The sequence below is a fragment of the Rattus norvegicus genome, chromosome 4 (genome assembly GCF_021556685.1).
Source record: "Rattus norvegicus strain SHRSP/BbbUtx chromosome 4, alternate assembly SHRSP_T2T, whole genome shotgun sequence".
NCBI classification, from domain to species: domain Eukaryota; kingdom Metazoa; phylum Chordata; class Mammalia; order Rodentia; family Muridae; genus Rattus; species Rattus norvegicus.
In genome coordinates, this window is record NC_141537.1 from 7,613,257 (window position 1) to 7,634,809 (window position 21,553).

Sequence of the window (21,553 nt, forward strand, 5' to 3'; positions counted from 1 at the left end):
CCTCTCCAGTGGAGTAGGCACAACCCCACTGATAACACATCTTTCTATGTTAGCTCAACTCCAGGGGCAAAGAGCAGAGGCTTAACCACCCAAACAATTCTGGGTGAGCAAACTCTGCACTAAAGACATTTAGGGGCCAAAGACCTTCCAGGCTCACAGCCACTCAGCAAGAAGTGGAGATAAGACAGTCGGGGTCCAAGCCACTGCACGGGCCTCTTTGTATCTCACAGTTGGCCCCAAAAAGGCCCCTTTATAGAGGGCCAAGGCTGTATTAAAGGCAAGGAAAAATGTCTCTCAGCCCCCCAAAAGTAAACTACTCATGAATGTACAGCTTTGAGAGTTTTACAGGGGATTACTTCTGTCTTATCTCCACAGAGGAAGGGAAGGCAAGGCCTGAGCAGGCAGACAGGTGCTGCATTCCTCAGTACCACCGCAGAGCCACCTCCCACCATGCACACGGAGCAGCAGCCATAAACAGGCAGCAGTGACTTTGGAGTCAGAGTTGGAGCTCTCACCACTGCGGGCACTGGTGTCACCCTTTGATTCTGAAAATCACATCCTCTGCCATTCAGTGGAGATGGTGGTGATATGGACATCATAAGCCCAAAATGAGACTACAAAAATATAAGAAAGAGGTTCCTAATAAATCTTGAATGCACTCAAAGGCTCTCTAGTGGAAAGAGTCAAGAACAAATCCCAACCTGTACTGTAATCTGAGACTAAGAACTCTGAACCGCAAAGCATCCCAGGATGCAAGACTCTTGGGATGAAACCACAAGGTCCAGAACAACCGGGATGAGGGGGCTCATGGGCATTTAAGCTTCCAAAATTCCATTGTGGGGAAAAAAATTACCTCAATGAGACTCAAGGATGTAAAGCATCTATAGTGCCACCCTGCTGGGAGCCACCTTCCCAGCACACCCAGCACACAGGTCAGAGGCCATGTGGTGAGGCAAGCCTTTGTAAATTTCCCTCCTCACTGAGTAAAAGCTTCTACAATGAAGGGGCAGGCCATTCGGGTTGCTTGGTGACTGACACTACATCCACTCCTTAGCCCCCAGGGCTCAACAATGACCTACCACCTAAACGGGACAATCAGTGACCAACCACCTGCAAAGGACCTCAGAGATCTATGAGGGAGTACCACCCCCAGGGTTTGAATTATGTGGATCCTAAACAGAACAGAACATGTGCTCCTTCCTGGGTGACAACAAGTAATTGTCAGCAATTGAGATTAAGTTTCTCATACAGATGGTCTCTAACTTATGACTTGGGGCTTCTTAGTTCAATATGTAGTGAAGGTATGTATTTAATGGAAACAATTCTTCAAACTGAGTCCTGGAGGTCACCAGAGAGACTGGAGTGCCAGGTTTTCATGTTTGTGCTATGGGTGGACTCTGTATTCATGTTAGCAGAATGATAGCAACATGCTGACCTATTATTACAAGCCAAAGAACATCTGTATTCTTACATTCTATAAAATGTGTCTTTAAAAGCAAAAACAAAAACCAAGATGCTTTCAGTGGTCTCTGATTGACACTTTTCTCTGCTACAGCTAAGTTAACCAGACAGAAGGCAGACTTCACTTTAAAAGGTAAAAATCAAAGGTTTACTGTTCTAAGGTTTGTGGGTTGAGATTGGAATACAAACTTAGTTTTAGGGGTGAGAGTATTTATGTGTGAGGTGGACAGGAGTTGGAGTGCTTCAGTCACTTCCATCACACCCTGCAGGGGGAAGAAAAAGGAAGCTTAGCGATGACCCAGACCATGCCTGGGCACTTTGTATGTGTCAGATAATTCAGGGGCATGTGCCACTATGCTTCTCACAGGGTATAAGAGAATAGATCCCTGCCTCTTGTGAGCTAGCAGAGAATGGGAGGGACTCCTTGCTTGTAGCATGACTGATAGACAACAGGACAGTGCGCAGTGACTAGTAGATAATAGGACTCCCAGCCTCTCCCAAGGCTAGTGGGGATGTAAACCATCTGGACTCACATGAAAATAACTTAGTGATTCTTCAGAAGTTAAATCTGTAGTTACCAAAAGAATTAAAACTTACATTCACAAAAATGTACATAAAAGAGGAGGATCTGTTTGGGGGGATATCTGTCCATCGCAGCAGAGAAGACAAGGCAGTGGGGAAAGGTGAAGCCAGGGCATGCAACACAACCTCTTCACTTCTTGGTGAATCATAAAGCTGGGTGGGGCCACAACAATCTTCAAGCCACTCCCCACACAGTGACCCACCTTCAACAGATATTTCCACAGCCTTCCAGGGCATCCCCAGCCAGAGTGCTCAAACACTTGAGCCCATCTCTGAAGGCTATCTCTGATCCAGGCCATCACACCACAGAAAGGAATAAAATACTGAAGCATGTTACATCAAAATGGAGGTGCTGCAAAACACCACCCTGAGAGAAAAGCCTGCTGTGCCCAGCGCAGCTTCACCCAAGCACATGAGGGCCTCCTAGCAGGGGAGCCCACGAAGACAGAAACCTGTTGGTGTTTGGTCTGTTGCTATGTATTGTAATGGCCTCCAAGATCCGGTTGCCTGAGGGACAAGGAGATCCTCGTGGACACCATGTGATGCTATGTAAGTTTAGCCCCCAAGTTATCCTTAACTAATCAATAAAGACACCTACAGTCTGTAGCTGAACAGAAGAAAGGTAGGCAAGTTTTGGTCCCTGAGGAAGAGACAACAAGGAGAAGAGAGAGAAAAGAGAGAAGGAGAAAGTGACATGGAGTGAGTGAACCATGAAAACATGACCATGAGGGCTGGCCAATTGGAGTAAGAGCATTCCAGAACACGGAACATGACAAGTTATAACTAGGGGTTATCGATAGGGAAGTAGACAAAATAGCTTAGAGGGTAGATATCTGCCCAGCTCTAGTGCTGTTATAAATATAAAAGTTTTGTTTTATCTTTAATTTAGGAACTGAATGATCCAAGGTGAGGTAGAAACCCCTGATTAATATTTCCCACAACATAAATTAGATTTCTGGCATGGGGGAAGGGAGAGAAGAATGGCTAGTGACTGTGGAGTTTCTTTCCAGGTGGTGAAAATGGGTAAGAATTAGTGGCCCATCTCTGTAGACAACACAAAGAACCCACTGGCTTACATACTAGAAATTGTTTAGTGAACATTATCTCTAGTGAAAAACATAAAGAAAATAAACCAGGTGCTGGGGAGGTGCCTCAGTCACACAAGCTCAGGGACCTGGGCTTGGGTTTGGTCCCAGAAGTCATGTAAAAGAGTCTAGTGTGATGGCACTCACTTGTAATTCCAGTGCTGGAGAAGCAGACAAGAAGATCCCTGGGTCTCAATGGACTGGATCCTGCCTGATTGTTGAGCTTCAGGTCCATTGAGAGACTGTCTCATAAAACAAGGTGGGTGGCACCTGGGACAAAACCTGAGATACACACACACACACACACACACACACACACACACACACACACACGCATGTGCACCTACATACAAAGGTGTACCCACATATTCTAACTATTACTTAATTAGCTATTAACTAATAATTGATTAAGATAAATCAATAAGGGTCAAAGCAATTTCATTTCAGAGTATAGTCTTCAGTCTGGGAGGTTCTTCTAGTGACCTGGCCATAAAGACCAAATTAGCTTCCTTGCATAGCTCTTTCCGTATTTGTTGATAGTTGTATGTTTCCTTAGTGTTTACTTTCCTATAGGCTGATCTAGACTATCTGACGGGGCCATTTGCTCATGCTTTGTCTATCACCTCCCCAGGTCATGCTTGTTCAATGGACCCTGACCACATCCGTGGATGGATAAATGGGCGGATGAGTAGATGCATGAATGAAGAGATGGGTGCATGAGTGAATTGATGGATATGTGGGTGGAGGGATGTATGGATGGGCAGATGGATGGATTGTGGATAGATAAAAGCAGAGATTATATATGAGGGCTATGGATGAGTGAATATTTGAATAGGAGGGTGGCTGATGGACGGGCATATAGGGTAGTAGTTAGTATGGATGCATAATTACATAGTTAGACATGTGGGTGAGCAGATAAATCAGTCCCTGAAATGGATGAGTGGATATATAGATAGAAGGATGGATAGATGAATGACAGCTAGATGGTTAGGTAGACAGCAGATAGATAGGTAAGTGGATGGGTGAGTGGATAGGCAGATGAATAGGTGATTTGATAGGGGAATGGGTAGATGGACAGATGAGCAAATGGATGGCTAGGTGAGTATGTGGGTGGAAGGTTGGGTATAGGTGGGTGGGTGAGTAGATGGATATGTGTGGGTGGGCAGGTGGGTAGGTGAATGTAGGGTGGATGAATGGGTCGGTGAGTAGATAAAGGGCCGAATGGGGAATGAGGAATCCATGTCCCTCTTCCCCCAGAGAACTTCACCATGGACGAAATCAAGATACATATGCACACATACTCTCACATCCCAGGTTAGAAATGAAGGGTCGACATGACTTAATATAGAAAGACCTCACTTCCTTCCATGTTCCATTCCTCCCACTACCCACAGATCCAGGTATGGGGAGCTGTGTGACTGAGTTAGGTGTAGACCTGGGCAACATCTTCCTAAAATGCCCACCCTTTCCTCACAGTATTAACTGGTATGTTCTACTCTTGCTCCACTGTAGAGGCAAGCACATGCTTTCAGAAGTGTTCATTTTGAAAAGGATTCCTTCCTGACTCCATAATCATCTCCCTTCCACCAAAGAGAGGAGGAAAAGCAGGAAGAGGAGGAGGGAGTGGGAGCAGGAAACTAAAAAACAAATGCAAACCTCACCATGCTCTGGGCAAAGTCATTGAAACAAAGCTGGGTGAGCTCACAGCTTTGGAAGGGCTGGGTGGTCAGCAATGAATCAGACCGACCAAGCTCTTTGTTGTCTGTAATGGTAGGCCAGTAAGTGGCTCAAGGCAGAACAAAGCAGTTCTGTGAGGAGGCTACCAAGCAGAGGGCTGAGCTGGGAACAGAACAGAACAGAAGGCAGAGTCCTCAAATGTGGGCTGGGGGGCAGGCAGAAGTACAAGGTCATTGGAGCACATGCTCATAGTGGGATGCAAACAAAGAATGGAGACTCGGGCCCATGCAAGGTCAGGAGATGGTGCGGCCATCAACCCATGCATGGTCAGGAGGCCCTGTGGCCATCAGTGAGACTTTCTAGAGGGGAGGCATTTAGATTGAGAACTATCTTCAATCTACCACCTTCCGGGAGCTTCAGAGACAGCTTCAGAGCTGTCCCTAGCAGCTCCACTCTCCAGTCCTGACTTACATTCTGGTCGGGCACCTCTCTAGAGCATCTCTGCCCGAGTATCTCTGCTGGGCACCTCTCTAGGGCACTGACCTCCGTCACTGGCCAGCTTCAGGTTGGGTCAGCCTGCTCTGCCATCTGCACCTTTTCTAAGACGCTGTCCCCACAAACACCTGGGGGAGAAGACATTTGTCCACATTCCAGGTGATGGACTAAGGCCCAGACATCCATTGTGAGTCCTTGCCCTCTGCCATCAATGCTGAACTGCCAAGCACACCTGACAAAGTCCCTGACATCCTTTAGAACCCAGTGTCCCTCGTGGAACAGGTACCCAGAAGCTTCTGAGGTCCCACGGTTCAGAGTAGGTTTCTCCCGGAGAGAAAGTTTTCTGCCCTATGCCAACTCCGAGGCCAAGCAGCCAGTCTGACCTATGTCTCAGGTAGGCTTCACAAACAAGGCGCAACCTTTGCATCCTTCTGCTACTAAATGAGAGGTCTTTCTGAATGTATTGTAAGCCTGCAATTTTTGTTGTCAACATAACTGAATTTAGGATCGCCTAAGACCCATACTTCTGGGTGTGTTTCCAGAGAAGACTAACCAAAGAAAGACTCACCCTGAATGTAGGCAGTGTCTTCCTACAGTAGCCAGATATAAAGAGGCATCAAGCAAACCAGCAAGCACCTGCCTGTTTGCTCTTCTTCCTGGGCGAGTGTATCTGTCCCACTGCAGTACTTTGCTGACATCAGACCCCAACTTCTTCAGCCTTCTGATGACGGAGGAGTCAATGCCCTCATTCTCCACATAGCTCTAGGCCTTCAGTATCAGATTAGGACTCCCCAGGTGTCCAGCTTTGTAGACTGGGAAGCTACCATATTCTCAGCACCTCCAGGGTGCAGAGAACCATTGTAAGGCTACCTGGGTATCCCCTACCATAGAAGATGCTGGAATTTAAATGCATCCAATTGGTTGTTTTCTAGAGAACCCCAGGAAATACGACTTCCATTTGGAAACCCTCCTTGAGTAAGCAGATCCTGACTGGGCAAGCCTAGAAAGGACCCCAATGCCTCACCCCTTATAGATAAGAATGCTTCACTCCAGGCTTTTAGTACAAGTTTATCATTGAAGGCTGTCACATGGCAAATAGAGCAGGACAGAGGGGCCCACCTAAACATCACTGTTTGGTGATGCTCCAGGGAGCAGCTCTGGGAGTCACTTTCACTTACTAGACTCACTTTTCTACTTGTCCTTGTATGGTCATGCACCCCCAAGCCCCAGGGACAAACAGAAGAGTTTGAGAAGGGCAGTCACTGGACAAAATCTTGCTTCACAAATCAGAATTTCCTCGGTGTGTGTCTGTACCTCCACTCACACCCGTGGCTGGGACACATGAAGGCCACTTTACTCCCAAGGACCCCTACTGACACCAGTTTCCCTCAGTTGAGCTCCCCAGCTCTGACCCCTCATCCTATCACCTGAGATTAACACTCAGCTCTAGGCTGCTGTCTGCTCACCTGTCTCATCTTCCCAACTGAACTGGAAAGGAACACTACTGTCAACAGCTCAGAGAAAAGATCTAAAAGCTTTATTCACCTCTGATGGGCAAGTCAACATCAGCAGCACACCCATGGACATCAGTGACACCCCCAGAAAGGAGGACTTGGCCTTGCTCCAGGGTACCGAGGAAGACATTGTGACGATGACAACGCTGCAAAAACGTTGGTCTGACTTTAAATGAATCTGTGGTTCCCTGAGGCCGTCTTGGAGATGGGTGAGTGTCATTTGCCAGAGAAGAGATTTTAGAAACTTGTGCTACTGCTGAATCACAAGGCTCAGTAGGGCTCGAGCACAGCTGTAGCTGCCACACTGCAGCTGTGCAGACAGGCAGGAGCCTCTGTGAGCAGTGCTCCATGGAGCCAGGATTTCAAATAACAGTAGACAGTTCCTTTCTGCAAAGCCCCTCCTTGCTTCACAGCTGAGGACATTGTGGTGAATGTTAGAGGAGGGAACCCAGCTTGTCTCTGTGCACACTGGCTGCACACCCTTCAGAGGAACTAGCCCATGTGCTCTGAGTTGGCACCCGTGTGCAAAGTTTAGTGGAACTGGGTGTCTCCTGGGACCCGGAAGACCCTGTAGTCCACAGACTGTCTCCTTAGGCAAAGCACAGTAGAAGGACTCCTTCCCACAGCTCCCATGGTGGCACAGTTCCCAGGGAAAAAGGCCAGGTCTATTCTACAGTGGGAGCAGGGAGCCAGTGAGAGGTTCACCTTGCATCCACTTGGGGTTGGCTCCCTAGACCTCACTGACATCCACCTTCGGCTTAACTATACCTCCTTAGGACTGTATTTCTGGTCTGGGAACTTGACAAACTGCAGGTGACGGATTATAGTGAACAGCACAGCATGGCTTAAAACCTCAGGGGACCTGGCTCCTAAACTTGTCCTCTTGCTGCTCTGCTCTGAGGTAACTAAATCTCAGAGTCAGAGAGTGTCCACCAGATGCTATTTTTATAGGATGCTCAAAATATAATCATTATTTCTAGGTCAATCTAAAAATTATACTACTATATACCCTTTGCTGGGGGCTACATTTAGTGTCCACAGGATGTGACTATTGAATTTATGGGGCTGCTTTTGTGTACATCCCCAAAGCCCACCTCAGCACCTGACAATCATGCCCTACTCATGGCCTACACAGTGCAGCATTATTCCTGAGCACAGAGTGTGATGGGTCATGGACACATGATCTTGATACACTCCATGGTGGCATTGAGAATCACCATCAGGAACTGACACTCATGGAGAGAGCACAGAGAAAGGAGGAGAGGAAAGGAAGGGGAGGAGGCAGTCAGTCTCCTGACATGCCCCCAGTGATGGTGACAGAGGGACTTGGGAGTCCCTCAGGAGGCTTCCATTTAGGAGGAACCCCTGGTCCTGTGTCCGAGGCCAACAAGCTGTCTGACTAGGGATTTAACTATCGAACTTCCCTCATCCTGAGAAATAAAGCTACTTAAGCAAACCCACACAGTGAACTACTCTGTGGGGAATGTGTCTCATAGAGCTCCAAGAAACCTGAACAGAACTGGGGAGGTCCTGGGATATAACCAACTTTGAAAGGGCCCTATTTCCTTGTGGGAAAGTGCTATGTGTCCTCAAAGCATCTCTCCTTGACACTTTAGCAACATTAAAAGATGGAAAACAAATAATAAATTGTAAATGATAAACTGTAACTGGAGTCACACCGAATTCCACATTTGGGGTCCAGACTTTGAAGACCATCTCTGAGGCAGACTTCATTGAGACCAAAGAAAATGTGTAGAAAAAATCAGAAACAGTCAGGTGGTTGGCACAGCACAAGTAGGCTGTGTGTGGGTTTTGTAGTCTATTCCAGAACTTGCCACATTTTATCTTCAATAACTTAAACAAAAAAGTAGCTTTTGGTTGCCCTCAAGTCTGCCTTTGTTGATAAACAACGACAATTTTATGTTCTTACTCCATGGGGAGAGTTCATTTCACAATATTGGGTTTTGAAGATGGCTTTTCTGTTGCTGTGATTATGGCGCTCTGGCCAAAAACAACTGAGTGAGGAAAAGCTTTATCTCAGCTTACACCTTCAGATCACAGCCCATCACTGAGGGGAGACAACGCAGGAATCTGAAAGCAGACCAGCTTGCTATTACATGCATCATTACCTCTACCCAGGGAACTAGTTCACAAATGAGGAACTGAGGAAGAATAGTGCTTATTGGCTCCCCCTCCCTCCCCTTCTCTCTCTCCCTCTCTCCCCCCTCCCTCCACATCACTCCTTCCTCCTTCCCTCATCTTCCTTCCCTCTCCCTCCCCCCTCCCTCTCTCTGGTTCATGCTTAGTCAACTCAGGACTACCTACTTACCCACAGAATGGCACTGCCCACAGTGGGCAGAGCTCTTCTGCATCTATTAAACATCAATCTGGGCTCTCATAGACTTGCTCACAGACCAACCTAGGCAATCCCTAACTGCACCTCCAACTCCAAGCTGTCAAATTGACAATTAAGGCCAATAAGGACAAGTCTGTCATTTAAAGTCACATTACAGTTTGTTACATTTTTATCAGTATTACAGTTGTGTTTTCCCAATATGTGGATGGGGTTCACTCCAGAGGTCCCCTATTTAGCTGTTTCTCCAATCTGTTCCACTGTAAAGTACAATGAAGTTAAGTTTGGTGTGTAACTTTTAATGATTTTCTTAGGAAAAACTTCTATGACAAGATTTATTGCCAGGTCAAATGATTTAAACATTAAGGATCTTGATAAAAAGTAATAAAATTACTTCCAGAAAATGATACCAATTTGCTCATAGCTAAGTGGGAATGCCCATGCCCTCAGCTTCTGCCAGACCTCATAGTGTGACCTCATTGTCTGATGTCTGCCAGTTTGGTTGCTGACAAAAGTGTCTTTTTTTTATTATTAAAGGTGAACATTTTGTTTTTATTACCCACTTGTTTGATTTCTGGTAAATGAGGGACAGCAGTATTCGTTTGCCTCCTTAGGTGATCAACATTTTCTCATTGGCTTCCAAGAGCTCTTTAGGATTTTTAACTTTTGTCTGTCATTTGTGAACATTCGTCCAGTACCTTACATTTTCATCTTAATTTGGATACTATTTTAATTTGCAAGTATTTTAGATTTAAAATAGGCTGACCAACCTTGCTTCTCTGGCTCTCTTTCCTGAGGAAAAAGGCCTCTCAGGGGCAAGATCAGATAAGCACATCGGAGTTTCTCCCCTTTGATTTTTTTTCCACATATGGAATTATTTAATCAACATGAGATTAGTGCTGCTGTGATGTCCTAAGAAGAGTTCAAATATCTTTCCAAATAGGAACTTGGTACCCAGGCTCCATTTCCCATCTGATAGATGCAGAGTGCTCCTTTTGTTGAACATTAAGTTATTACAACCCATTTGAGTCTGTTCTTCAGTTTTCATTTTATTACACACACACACACACACACACACACATTCACACACACATTCACACACACATTCACACACACATTCACACACACATTCACACACACACATTCACACACACATTCACACACACACATTCACACACACACACACACATTCACACACATTCACACACACATACACACACATACACACACACATTCACACACACATTCACACACACAACACACACACATTCACACACACACATTCACACACACACATACACACACACACACACACACACACACACACACACACACACACATCCTTGGTTTTAATCCAGTAAAGCAAATCACGAATTTTCATTTTTAAAAATGTTATTGCCTCCCTTTTTAAAATTTTCTCTAATTTAAAATCACTTGGTTGAGTTTGAAATACTTCTATATGTGATTTTGGATAGCACTAAATGATGTTCTTAAGTTACAGGAAAAATATATCTTTATGACATTAAATCTTTCCCTTTTAGAAAGTTGGTATAGATTTTTTTTCTATCTAGTTAAATGGGGAAAATGTAAGATTAGTTCTGCGTATTTCTTCAATGTAGTTCAAAATATTTTGTACACTGCAGTAAATGCGATCTTCTCTCCCCTTGGTTTTGTTTGGTTAGATGGCTGGTTTTTAGAGACAGTTTCTCAGTTGGTTGCCCAAGCAGGGATCAAGTTCCTGTGTACTCCTTACTGACCTCAGGCACATGGCAAATTGCACTGCATGCTGGGATGAAAGTGTGAGACACCACACTCAGCTTTCCCGTGTTTACAAGTCAATAACTCCAGTATACAAAGCACTTACTGGTTAGTCTGTTCAGGCTGTGACTGATCAGTTTGCTACAAACTCCTTTATATATCCAAAACTATTTTCAGTGTATTCTCTCGAATTCTTTTCAGTAGCAAACTAAACCACCTACAAATTGTAACAATTTGTACAACTTTTTATTCTTTATCTTTTGCGTTTTTCTTGTTATATTACATTGTCTAAAGCTGATATCAGTGTTTAAGGTGGGAGAAGGTCTTTCCTGGCCAGTCATTGGGCGAAATTTCTGAGGTCTTTTAGTTTAATGCTTGGTGAAATGTTTTAGTTTAAAGTGGATATTTATCAAATTAAATAAAAATTAATTCCAAATTTGTTAAAACTTTTTAAAATCATTGCTTGTGCTGACTAGTTTTATGGCAATTTGACTCAAGATAAAGTCACTAGAAAGGAGGGAGTCTCAATGAAGAAAATGTTTCCACAAGATCCACTCGTAGGGGCTGGAGAGATGACTCAGAGCTGAAGAGCACTGACTGCTCTTCCAGAGGTCCTGAGTTCAATTCCCAGCAACCACATGGTGGCTCACAACCATCTGTAATGAGATCTGGTGCCCTCTTCTGGCTTGCAAGTATACATGCAGGTAGAATGCTGTATATATAATAAATAAATCTTAAAAAAAAAATCCAGTTGTAATCAGGCCTGGAAAGCATTTTCTTAATTATTGATTGATGGGCCCATTCCATTGGGGGTGGGGCCACCCCAGGCTGGTGGTCCTGGGTGCAATGAGAAAGTAAGCTGAGCAAGCCATGAGGAGTCAGTAAGCAGCACCCCTCTGTGGCCTCGGCATCAGCTCCTGCCTCCAGGTTTTGAGTTCCTGCCCTGACTTCCTCCAATGATAAACAGCGATGTGGATGCATAAACCAAATAAGCCCTTTCTTCCCCAAGTTGCTTTTGGTTGTGGTGTTTCATTACAGCATTAGAAACCATAACTCAAGCAAATGTCTTCGATTTCCACCAAACAATGAGTCTGTGGATTAGCAATCTGTCTGGGCACTCTTCTGCACGTGTTACTTTACTTTCATTGTCTTCTCACTTCATGAGCACGCTCAGGTTAGACATTCAAAATCCACCAAAATGTAGCCTAGAGTATGGAGAAAATCCTTGCTAGCTACACATCTCATAGAGAATTAATGCCTAGAATATAGAAAGAACTAAAAGCCTAAAAGCAATTCCAGGCCATCTATCCTCTGTAATGAGCTCCAGCCAGCCAGGGGCTACATAGTAAACGAATTTAACAAGTGGGATGATGAAGTGACAGTTTTCAAACAATGAGTCACAATTGGCCAATAAACGAGTGGAAATGTGCAACCATAACAACCATCAGGGAAATACAATCAAACCGTATTGAGAGTCCATCTTGCCCCAGTCAGAATAGCAGTCACTAAGAAAGCAAATAATAAATGCTGGTGAACATGTGGGCAGAAGGGAATTCTTTAAAAAGGCAAGGGTTGGTGAAGTGGAAATGTCTGGTTTGTTTAGAAAGTCATGTCAAATGATGTTTTGCTGGGGTACACAGGTAAAATGATGTCTTGCAAAACTAGACATGTCACATAAAAGAATGTTCCTGAAGCAGACACAGGTGAAAGGATGTTTTGCTATAATGGACAGACAGTGGGAGATGAGCACTGAATGTTGGATTAGTTTGCTCTGCCTCGACATCCTTTGATAGCTTCACCCATGTATTGGTTCACTTGGCATAGTATTGTTGAGTTTCACTCGTAGTAACACCACCATGGAGAAAAACTCACCCAAGAGCTTGTGATGCTCCTAAGCTTCTTGCCTCTTGAGTGGCCTCAGGCCACTTGGCAAGCCTTGTGGTTTCTTCAGGATAGAACTACCACAGCTGGTTCATGTGTGGTGTCTGCCTGCTCAGAGGACTGGACTGTAGCTGCTGGTTCATATTTGGTGTTTGCTATGGGACTGAACTGCTGATGAAGAAGCAGAACAAGCTCACCCCCAAATAATTATTGCTAAACAGGTCCACTTTCCCCATATCTTATTTTTTTTCTTTTTTTCGGAGCTGGGGACCAAACCCAGGGCCTTGTGCTTCCTAGACAAGCGCTCTACCACTGAGCTAAATCCCCAACCCCTCCCCATATCCTATTAACTTTTCTCTTCCACTCCCTCTGCTGGGTGGTGGGCTAGAGGAGAGGTTGAATGCTTATTAAAGTAGGTTGCAAAAAATGTATGCCTAAAGGGTGGGGGCTTATACAATACTAGTGGGAATGTAAATTAGTCAAGTCACCATGAAAATCAGTGTATTGGTTACTCTAAAATATTCCTCCTGGATTCATGCAAACAAACCTAATTCCATTCCCTCGGTGCGTCACAGAAAAAGGCAGAAAAGAGTAAGGGGGTGAAGAGGTTCTGCAAGAGAGGAAGTAAAGCAAGAGGGGGTTATGGTGTGTATATGATCAAAATATATCACATACATGTACAGATTTGCTACAGAATAATTGTTTTAATTTTCAAATTGATCTGGTATATGTTCCAGTATACCCCTCCCAAGTATTTGCCAAAAAGGCTGGAGTCAATATTCCACAGGGCTATCTGCACACAGAAGGCTATTACAGCAGTAACAGAGACCCCTGCACACGAATGCTTGTTGCTGCAGTAGTACAATGGCTCAGTGATGGAACTAGGAACAGAGGAAAATATTTAAAAGGGAGGTTGCATAGACAATGGAATTCTTCAGCCATAAAGAAGAAATATGTCATTTACCAGAAAATGGATGCAGCTGAAGGTTATTGTATTAAGTTGGTTAAGCCAGTCTCAGAAAGATAAACATCACATTTCTTTCTTATTTGATTTTATATAGATTCATAAAATTACAGATGCTGGCATGAATGAAAGTAAAGGTGAAACTGTCCGGAGGTGAAGGGAACTAACAGGAGCAGGGAGGGGAGGAACGGGAGCAGAGGAGAGGTGAGGGAACAGGCTCACTGTGCAATACGTTCTGATACATACTCATAAGAAATCGTGCCAGAGGGAGAGTGGGACCTGGATGGGAAAGGGAAAGGAAAGGGAACAGGATCAGGTATGGGGTTGGGTGGGGGGAACAGGAGAGAAGCCCAAAAGGCCAAGAGAATGAATGGAGATATGAAGCATCTGAGGAGTTGGAGGGGGGAACCCTCTAGAAAGTACCAGAGACCTGGGAGGTGAGAGACTCTAAGGACTCAGGGTATGACCTTAGCCAAAATGCCCAACACTGGAGAAAAGGAACTCAAAGAGTCTACCTCACAAAGAGGGCCTCAAGCAGAGGGACAGGGTTACTAACCCACAGTCAAAATGTCTGACCCAGAACTGTGCCGGTATAAAAGAACTGCAGGGACAAAAATGGAGAAGGGACTGAAGGAAAGTCAGTCCAATGGCTGGCCCAACGTGGGATCCATTTCATGGTGGACACCAAGACCTGACTATTACTGATGCTATAATGTGCTTACAGACAGAAGCCTAGCATGGCTGTCCTCTGAGGGGCTCTACCAGCAGTTGACTGAGACAGATGCAGATACTTACGAAACTATTAATCTGAAGTCAGTGACCCCTATGGTTGAATTCAGGGAAGGACTGAAGAAGCTAAAAGGGAGAGCAACCCAGGAAGACCAGCAGTCTCAACTAATCCAGACCCCAAGGAGCTTTCAGAGACTGAGTCACCACCAGGAGCAAACACGGACCAGTCTGAGGCCCCCAGCACATATATAGCAGAGGTCTACCTCATCTGGCCTCAGTGGGAGAAGATGTGCCAAATCCTCCAGAGACTTGAGGCCCCAGGGAAGAGGGAGATCCGGTGGTGGGAAGCACCCTATCAGAGGCAAGAGGGAGGAGGAATGGGATGAGGAACTGTGGGAGGGGTTGGGGTGGGGCAACAGAGGGAGTGTAAATAAATAAAATAGTAAAAATGGGGGGGGGAATTGTGCTGGTGCAGCACCAGGAACAATTAAATACACAATGACAATCTCTGAAAAGGGGAATCTGTCAGAATGAGCAGTAGGCTCATTCTCTGAGATGCATCCTATGAACATGTCTGTCCTAAACTAGCTTCTCATGTCTGACATGACTGCTGGCTGAAGGTGTGGCCTGGTGCTCGGTGTTCTGGACTTAGCTGCCTGGCACCGTGTTTACAGCTTGAAGCACTCACATCTAAAACCCAACACTGCTATTTTCATACAACCTTGGTGTGATTCTTGTAAGAATTTTGATACCTTTACAAAATGAATGCATACGGTTTTTCATGTTATACTTGAATATTTAAATGATATAAAGTTTTTTCTGGGAATGTAAGAGAATGTTTCGTTAAAATTATATGATGATATGTGTCCTAGACCATGTTTTCTTGTTTTAAAGATAGGTGCTGACAGTGTTTCAGCTATGTCCAAAGACATTTATCTACCCACATGTTAAATACCTTACAAAGACAGGTTTGTGTATTCTTTTTTATTAATATACTTACATTTTTATTTTAATCATGTAGATATCATGTGCATGTGAGTGCAGGTGTCCCCAGAATCCAGAAGGGGTTTTTAGGTTCCCCTGAAACAAGAATTACAAGCAGTTGTCAGCCGTCCAGTGTAGGTGCTGGAGATCAAACTCTAGTCTTCTGTTTAGCAGCAAGCTCTCTAAATGCTGAGCCATCTCCCCAGCCCCAGTTACTGTGCTTTAATTTAACATGGTGGTCACACCTATGTATGGCATGCAGTGTGGCATTTCAACGCTGTATTCACGGTGTGTCCGTACCAGTCCTCGTTTTCCCAAGGACTGACTAAATCCTATCACTGTCTATCAAAATGTATACATTCTCATCTCTGCATTTTCATCACTGCTACCTGTCCTTAAATCTTTTCTATTTCTAATCTTATGTGTTTCTGGTTTCTCTTTATCATTAAATTTTTGGGGTGCTTTTATTTTTTTCCAAGTAATATGTGACATTCTGTTTTTTAACATACTCATTTCTGAAATGGTGTTTTACTTTTCAATGTTTCCCTGCTTTGTGTGTGGCTTATGTGTTTGTATGTGTGCATGAGTGTGTATATGTGCACCATGTACGTGCAAGAGTCCGCAGAGGACAGAAGAGGGTGTCAGAGGCCCTGTATTTGGAATTACAGGTAGCTGTAAACCTGTGAGTGCTGGGAATAGAACCCAGATCCTCTACAAGAGCAACCAGTGACCTTAACTGCTGGGCTATCTCAAAGCCAACTCCCCTCCGAACCTTTTAAGTATCTGGTACATTTTCATTCTTCCTAGTGTTGGAGAAATATTAGCACTGTGACTTTTCATGACTCTGCCTTGAGCACTCCCATAAGACACAGGAGCTGGTGTACAGGATTCCAGTGACATTTAAAAGGAGAAGAAGACATTTTGATCCCCTGGTGAATGCAACTTCCTTGTTGCATGGTTGCTATTTCCAGGATGGTGCTGGAATGGATGCCAAAGGGTCTAGTTAAGGGAGTAAAGCATTTGAACCAGATTCTGACTCTGTCCTCAGTGGATGGAGCCAGAGAATATTTGCCCTCCATTTTGAGGTAACCAAAGAGAAAACAAACAAATAAACATCAAAACCAGGTAGGGCTACATGTGCACCAATGTGTCTGAAGTAATAGCCATGGGAATGTCAGTGTGACAACTGAACACTGGGAGGTCTAACTCCCAGGCCAATTCTTACGGACCCTCATGGAGGACCCTGGCTAGTGCCATGAGCTCTCTCTCTCTCTCTCTCTCTCTCTCTCTCTCTCTCTCTCTCTCTCTCTCTCTCTCTCTCTCTCCACCCTTTCTCCCTCCCTCTCTCCCATTCCTTTCCTCTTCCCCTCCTTCTTCTTCTCTCTTTTCCTCCTCTTCTCTCTTCTCTTCATCAGTCTCTGCCTATCTTTATCTTAACAAACTAAGCAAAAACAAAACTTCCTGCCCAAGAATGCCCAGATTTAAACTCTAAATGCAATGCCAGTTCCCAGACTCTGGTCTCATTATCACCTGTACAAGCAAATCCGCTTTAGAACATGAAAACCATTTCCTGCCTGCATACAAACAGAAAGCACAGAAGTAGTACTGGAGGTGAAATCTCACAGAGGGCTCTTGCTGCCATAGTCCATGCACCACCAGGAGCTGTTATCCCCACCAAAGCCCATGAGGCACTGTCCCTCCCGCCTCTGCCAATATCTGCTAACTGCTTCCTACCATTCAGATGAAACATGTCACCACTGCATGAAACAGCTTCTTAAAAATCTTTTAAAATGTGTGTGTGTGTGTGTGGTGTGTGTGTGGTGTGTGTGTGTCTGTGGTGTGTGTGTGTGTGTGTGTGTGTGTGTGTGGCGTGTGGTATGTGGTGTGTGTGTGTGTGGTGTGTGTGTGTGTGTGGTGTGTGTGTGGTGTGTGTGTGGTGTGTGTGTGGTGTGTGTGTGTGTGTGGTGTGTGTGTGTGGTGTGTGTGTGGTGTGTGTGTGGTGTGTGTGTGTGTGTGGTGTGTGGTGCGTGTGTGTGTGTGTGTGTGTGTGTGGCGTGTGGTATGTGGTGTGTGTGTGTGTGTGGTGTGTGGTGTGTGTGGTGTGTGTGTGTGGTGTATGTGTGTGTGTGGTGTGTGTGTATGTGGTGTGTGTGTGTGGTGTGTGGTGTGTGTGTGTGTGGTGTGTGTGTATGTGGTGTGTGTGTGTGGTGTGTGGTGTGTGTGTGTGTGGTGTGTGTGTGTGGTGTGTGCGTGTGTGTGTGGTGTGGTGTGTGTGTGTGGTGTGTGGTGTGTGTGTGTGGTGTGGTGTGTGTGTGTGGTGTGTGTGTGTGTGTGGTGTGGTGTGTGTGTGTGTGGTGGTGTGTGTGTGTGTGGTGTGTGTGTGTGGCGTGTGTGTGGTGTGTGTGTGTGTGTGGTGTGGTGTGTGTGTGTGGTGTGTGTGTGTGTGGTGGTGTGTGTGTGTGGTGTGTGTGTGTGGTGTGTGGTGTGTGTGTGTGTGGTGTGTGTGTGTGTATGTGGTGTGTGTGTGTGTGGTGTGTGGTGTGTGTGTGTGGTGTGTGGTGTGTGTGTGTGGTGTGTGGTATGTGGTGTGTGTGTGTGGTGTGTGTGTGTGTGGTGTGTGTGTGTGTGGTGTGTGGTGTGTGGTGTGTGTGTGGTGTGTGTGTGTCTGTATGTGGTGTGTGTGTGTGGTGTGTGGTGTGTGTGTGTGTGTGGTATGTGGTGTGTGTGTGTGGTGTGTGTGTGGTGTGGTGTGTGTGTGTGTGTGGTGTGTGGTGTGGTGTGTGTGTGTGTATGTGTGAGTGTATGTGTGTACATGCATGTTCTCTTGCTCACGTGTGTCATGGTACACATGTGCAGGTTTCGGAACAACTTGGTAAAGTCAGTTCTTTCCGTTATAAGTGTTCCAGGGATCCAGCATTGATTGTCAGACTTGGTGGCATTTGTCTTTAACCACTCCCCTCCCTAAGCCATCTACCTGACCTCTTTGATGTCCTTTTGGGGACTGCTGTGCAAGTCCCACAGTCCCTTGCTTGACTAGGAGTTTAACACTCTGATGTCCTGCTCCCTGTTCCTTGTCTGTCTCTATCACTCCTGTGGGATCCACTATATATGACTCCAGTGGCATGAAAGAGCAAGCACCATTTTGATCCCCTCACAAGTTCAGCAGTAAGACCCCGGGATGCTACTTCTCCCTGACCTGAGAATTTCCACACACTCCTGTCGGGAAGGAGAGGAGGAAGCAGGAGAGCAAAAGCATCACGGCAGAAGTGTATGTCCCCTCAGAACCTTGCAGGCCCACGCCACTGTGAGGTCAGAGGCTGACACCCTACACTCTTACATGACTTTAGAAAGGCTACGTGACACTGCCCACCAACGCCCCACACGGCAGCTTAATAATGCCTTTTGAACAATGGTACTGGGAAACACATTTGGTTTGACCAGCTCAGAGGCTACGAGGCTGCGGCTGCTTCGTGGGATACAATAGCAAAAAAAGACTGCAAACAGTTAGGAAAGGAAACATGACTATATCACAGAGGTGACTCAAAATCAATAGAAGCCATGCCGGATCAATAGAGCTCGGCCTGGTGACAGCGCTGGCTTGTGCAGGTTTCCAGACTGCTCCAGGGTCCTTTCCTACCGGGGCCGCACAAAGACAGACCTGCTGGACAGCACACGGGGACTGCTCCTTCTTAAATGGCTAGTTAGCTTCCTCAAGAGTGGCTTCCTTTATTTCCCTTGCTCCAGCAGCAGAGTTGATGTGTTCCAGCCCTGTGCACAGAGGAGATGCCAGCACAGATCACAGCATGGACTGCTGGGTCAGTGCCAGCAGGGGTTACTCTGTGTTAACCAACAGGAGCACGAGGAAGCCGCTGGGACAGCCTCATGCAGGGAATCCAGGTCACCCAGAGGATCTCTAGGCAGTGACTTAAATGCTGCGCTCCTGATGGTGCATCAGGAGCCATAGGACAGACTCCCCTATAAGACAGCAGCAAAACACTCTGCAAAGTTGGGTGTCAGAGACCCCAACTTAAGCAGGGTGCCTCAATTCTGGTGCTGACCCTTCTGAGTCCTCTAATCCCTCAGCACCTTGGTTCTTTTCATCTCTGCTATGAAGCCTTGGGAGTGGATTGCCTTAATGTTTTTAGCCTCTAAGTTTTGTTCTTTGTGGGTAGAGTCTTCATTCCCAGGCGCTATATGAAAAACTGGGCATAGCTATACCCGACAGTGCTGTGGGAGGCAGGGACAGGGTAACCTCTGGAGCCTGTTGTCACCAGCCTGGCTGAGAGACAGTTTGCTCCAAGTTCAGTGAGACACCCTTGTCTCAAGAGAATACAGCAAAGAGTAACAGAACAGGACACCTGATGCCATGTGTGCCTGCCTAGGTGCAAGTACACACACACACACACACACACACACGCACGCACACACACACACACACACACACACACAGAGACAGAGAGACAGAGAGACAGAGACAGACAGAGACTTATTCAGCTAAAATTACTGCAACTCTGTTTTTTTGCACAATAGAACCAGGGAGATTCAAAGACATCAAGTCATTTATCAGATACTCTGAACAATTGTAGCCAAACAGTGTTAAACTCACCTAAATGGAATGTGTTATCAGTAAAGAAAACCCACATTTAGCACAAGCTATATCCTGCCATCGATCCATGCACGGAACCAAGGCAGGACACAACCCTGGGTCTGCATTTGTTATTAATAGGAAGGCTGAAGTTTTCAGGACAAAAATAACATTATTCTCTCACCTCGGGAAATGGAAATGTGTAAGTAAAATGATATGCATTTGTAGCTAGGAGCAGGGTGTGTCTGCCATGACCCTAAAACCCATGGCTCCTCAGAACTCAGATGGTCGGGAAAGAAAGGAATTCCTCCCTGGGATAGAGTCCATCTAAGACTCCAGAGCTCACTGTCTAGAGCAACTGAAGGTGGGGTACCACGGTGTGTAGTCTACAGGTGCACATGGTTCTAAGGAGGGCAAACAAGTCCGCACTAATGCACCCTGCCAGCACAGTAGAATGGCACCAGCTGGGTAGGGAAGCCAGGGACTGTGCAGCTCAGTCTGGAACTCTTTAGTACAAGGAGAACCACGATTCCAAGTGCCATCGACACCATCAACTAAATGGCTGGGGTGGAAGGAGGACAGCGGCAAGCAGTGTTCCAGACCACACACACACACACACACACACACACCCGCTGTCCTGAGGCTCCTTACAGACTAGGATCAGTACTCTGAGCTTGCCTCCTTTCTAAGGCATAGAGAGGTGCCGCTGCATTGGTGACTATGGGGACCTTCAAGCCACTTAAGTTCATCTGGTCCTTTAAAAAGTATTTCATTAAGTAATAGTTTCTATTTTATTTGTGTGTGTGTGTGTGTGTGTGTGTGTGTGTGTGTGTGTGTGTGTGTGTACTCTTGTGCATTATCATGTATGTGCATGTTGGTGTGAAAGCCAGAAGTCGACACTAGGCATTTTCCTCAGACACTGCCCACCTTATTTTTAAGGCAAGGTCTCTCACTGACCTGGTGTGGGTCACAGTCCCAGGGAAACTTCTGTCATGAACAGTCACCATTCTCATGGCTTTCTCTCATAGATTCTGGACAATAAACTCGAGTCCTGGTGTGACTACAGAAAGCACCTTACCAATTGAGCCATCTTCCCACACTATTTATTGAGGGGGCGTTATATACTGTCTTGTGGCCCTCAGTAGCCTACATTGAATTTCCAGCCCACAGAACCTCAGAATGTGGCTGTACTGGGAGAAGGGCTTTCGAAATGCAATTAAGTTAAAGTAGAAGCCCTAAAGTGAACCTAACCAATCCGACTGCTTCCTCATAAGATGACATCAGGACACAGACACATAAAGGAATAACAATGCTCGGGGGACATGACATTTTCTAGTTTAATTCTGCTACTGTGATAAACCCAAGTCACAGTCTACCATTACAGGAAGTCAAGGCAGGAACTCGAGGTAGGAACCTGGTACAGAAGCCATGGTGGAACGCTGCTTACTGGCCAGGTCTCTGGCTCACGCTCAGCTCACTCTAATC

The 21,553-nt window shown here is 45.7% G+C and overlaps 1 long non-coding RNA gene across 1 annotated transcript; it reads left to right on the forward strand.

Moving 5' to 3' along the window:
- Nucleotides 1-2,282: 2,282 nt before the first annotated feature.
- Nucleotides 2,283-3,934, forward strand: LOC120102203 (uncharacterized). The gene is made up of 3 exons (XR_015685891.1): nucleotides 2,283-2,592; nucleotides 3,288-3,387; nucleotides 3,760-3,934. It is a non-coding gene; the product is annotated as an uncharacterized LOC120102203 (long non-coding RNA).
- Nucleotides 3,935-21,553: the final 17,619 nt, after the last annotated feature.